The sequence below is a fragment of the Suricata suricatta genome, chromosome 4 (assembly GCF_006229205.1).
Source record: "Suricata suricatta isolate VVHF042 chromosome 4, meerkat_22Aug2017_6uvM2_HiC, whole genome shotgun sequence".
Classification (NCBI taxonomy): Eukaryota; Metazoa; Chordata; class Mammalia; order Carnivora; family Herpestidae; genus Suricata; species Suricata suricatta.
Genome location: NC_043703.1, coordinates 94,341,046 through 94,344,060, shown reverse-complemented (window position 1 = coordinate 94,344,060; position 3,015 = coordinate 94,341,046).

Sequence of the window (3,015 nt, the reverse complement as noted above, 5' to 3'; positions counted from 1 at the left end):
TAGGACTGCCTTTGCTGCATCCCAAAGAGTTTGGATTGTTGTAGTTTCATTTTCATGTGTTTCCATATATTTTTTTAATTACTTCTCTAATTGCCCGATTGGCCCATTAGTTCTTTAGTAGGGTGTTATTTAACCTACATGTTTTTGCAGGTTTTTTCATAGCATTGTGATCTGAAATTGAACATGGTATGATCTCAGTTCTTTTATATATATTGAGGGCTGCTTTATGACCCAGTATGGATCACGTTCTGTTTCTCTGGTTGAGAACATTACTAAATAAAAATTATGTTTTCTGTAAATTATGGTTGAAATTGAGCGTTTTTCGTATTGAGGTTTTTTTTAGTCTTAGATTACAGCTTGGCATTTAAATATGGACATTCTAATATTCTGTAAAAGTGAAACTATAAAGTTAAAATATTTCTACAAAATATTTTGAGGGCTTGCTTTTAGACTTTGAAAGAAAGCCATAACTAATATTTTATGATTTCTTGATTCTTGGATTGGAGCTAGTTTGGCAGTTACCATTGATCATTCACTTTATTCATTGTTTCATTTATTTATTTAACAAATTTTTTGTTTGTCTCATATGTGCCAAATCTGTCTTGGGGAATACTTCTCCATAATTTTAGGGGGGAACAAAATATAATAGATGTGCATGTATATGAGTTCATTGGAATTGGGGGTAGAAAGAGGTGAAGCAGTTCCTATCCAGATTTTTATTTTGTAAAGTAGTATGTAAGGTCATCATAATCCACCACTAGTGATGGTTTCTGGGAAAAATTCCTTGAGCTGAATAAAACTAAAGGTTTCTCCATAAATGTGGATCAACATTTATTGAGTACCTATAGGACAACAAAGTAGACACTGACAAAGAATATAAATGAGAGGCCTGGCCCTCAGAGCTTATATTTTTGTTAAGAAAATATGGCATATTCCAAAAAGCAAATAATAACATAAGGCAGTTATGATATGGCAAAGAATATATGGTTTATACAGTACTACAGGAGTTCAAGAAATGAAGAGAATACTAATGACTAGTTTTTAGTCATTTTCCTTTGTTTCATATTACAATAGTGCCAAGTGATCTTTTCAGAATGACCCCTTTTTAAATACCTTTTAGCACTGTACTGTATTTTTAGAATAGTCAGTAGTCATTTATTATGAGAACTATTTAGAAATTTAGCACAGATTCTTTACATCGACACAAATAAGAATAACAGTTCTTCTAGAACTGAGCTTGGGGGGAAAAAAAAGAAAACAATAAAAAAGAACTGAGCCTTGAGTGCTTTAGAATAAGACAGTGTTTACAGATGGAAAGTAGAGGTTACTATGGCATTACAAAATTCAAATTTTGTAGGTTTGTGTATTTGGTGTGAACTTCAGAGTGTAGCTGAGTTAACCAACACCTTTTCTTTCTGTTAGTACCTCTGAATTCCTTACTCTTGAGTTTTTAATATTTGCTGTGTTGATGGTGAGAAGGAAAGGATTCCAGGGCAAGATGAGTAGTTGTTAGGTATCTGTAATAAGATCTATAGATTTGGGGGATTTTGTTTATTTTTTTAGAGAGAAGGCACGAGTGGGAAAGAGGCTCAGAGGCGAGGGGGGGGAGAGAGAGAGGGAGGGAGGGAGGGAACCTCAAAAAGTCTCCATGCTCAGCACAGAGCCCAGTGCAGGGCTCAATTCCCATGATCCTGGGATCATGACCTGAGCTGAAATCAAGAGTTGGACACTCAACCAACTGAGCCCCAAGATCCATAGATTTTACACAGGAATAAGAGCAGGGTAAGAGAGAAGGAGGTTGTATAGGATGAAAAGTTTGGAGAATGTACTTTTTTGAGTGTTGTAGAAACTGATTGCTAGCAGCATTATAAACCAGGCTGATAGAAATATCATCCCCACATGCATACATACCACAAACATATAGAAATATAACACAGAATAAGGACAAAAGTGTAAATACATTAGCTAAAGCTCTAAAGAAGGAAAGAAGAAAAGGAAGCCAGAAATGAGAGAAGTCAAATCTAAACAGTAAGTAGAAGTAGATGCTGCTATATAAAGTAGCACAGGGACCTTTTGGTTCTGGACTCTATGTCGTAAGTGATGGGTGGAATTTTAGTGCATATATGGGCATGGGAGATATGTGGCCTTAGGCCTTGTCAAAATAGAACTAGCACTGAGACCTAGGCATATGGCCTAGAACCTGAAACAACTTCAGTATTTATGCAAAATTGTTTAAAGTGACCAGTGATGGAACAATTTTTTTTTTAACATTTATTTATTTTTGAGAGACAGGGGAGGGGCAGAGAGAGAGGGACACATAGAATTGGAAGCAGTCTCCAGGCTCTGAGCTAGCTGTCAGCACAGAGCCTGATGCAGGGCTCGAACCCAGGAACTGTGAGATCATGACCTGGGCCAAAGTCGGATGCTCAACTGACTGAGCCACCTAGGCGCTCCAATATGGGTTTTTTTTGTTTTTGTTTTTTAAGTTTATTTACTTAGCCTGACCAGGGAAGAAGCGGCGGGGGGGGGGGGGGGGGGGGGGGGGGGAGAGAGACAGAGGATCTGAAGCAGGCTCCGCATTGTCAGCAGTGAGCCCAGTATGGGGCTCGAACCCATGACCTGAGCTGAAATCAGACACTCAACTGACTGAGCCACACCAGGTACCCTGCTCCTGCTTTGTATTTTGTAATGACCACAAAATAGTCTATTGTATAACTGTACCAAAGTTTATTTAACAGTTACTGATGAACATTTGATTGTCATCCTGCAGCACTGCAGTGAATATCTTGGTACATACTACTTTGCCCACATGGATGAATATAGTTGCAGAATCAATTCCCAGAAATGAAATTGTTTAGTAGTAATAACTGTTGTCAAATTGCTCTCCTTAAAGCAATTAGGATTTTTCCCTCTCATATTATTCTTTAGTGATACTAGTATTTGAACACTTTTTGATATTTGATAATTTGCTACATAAAAAATCTCATTGTCAGGGCACCTAGGTGGCCCAATGGG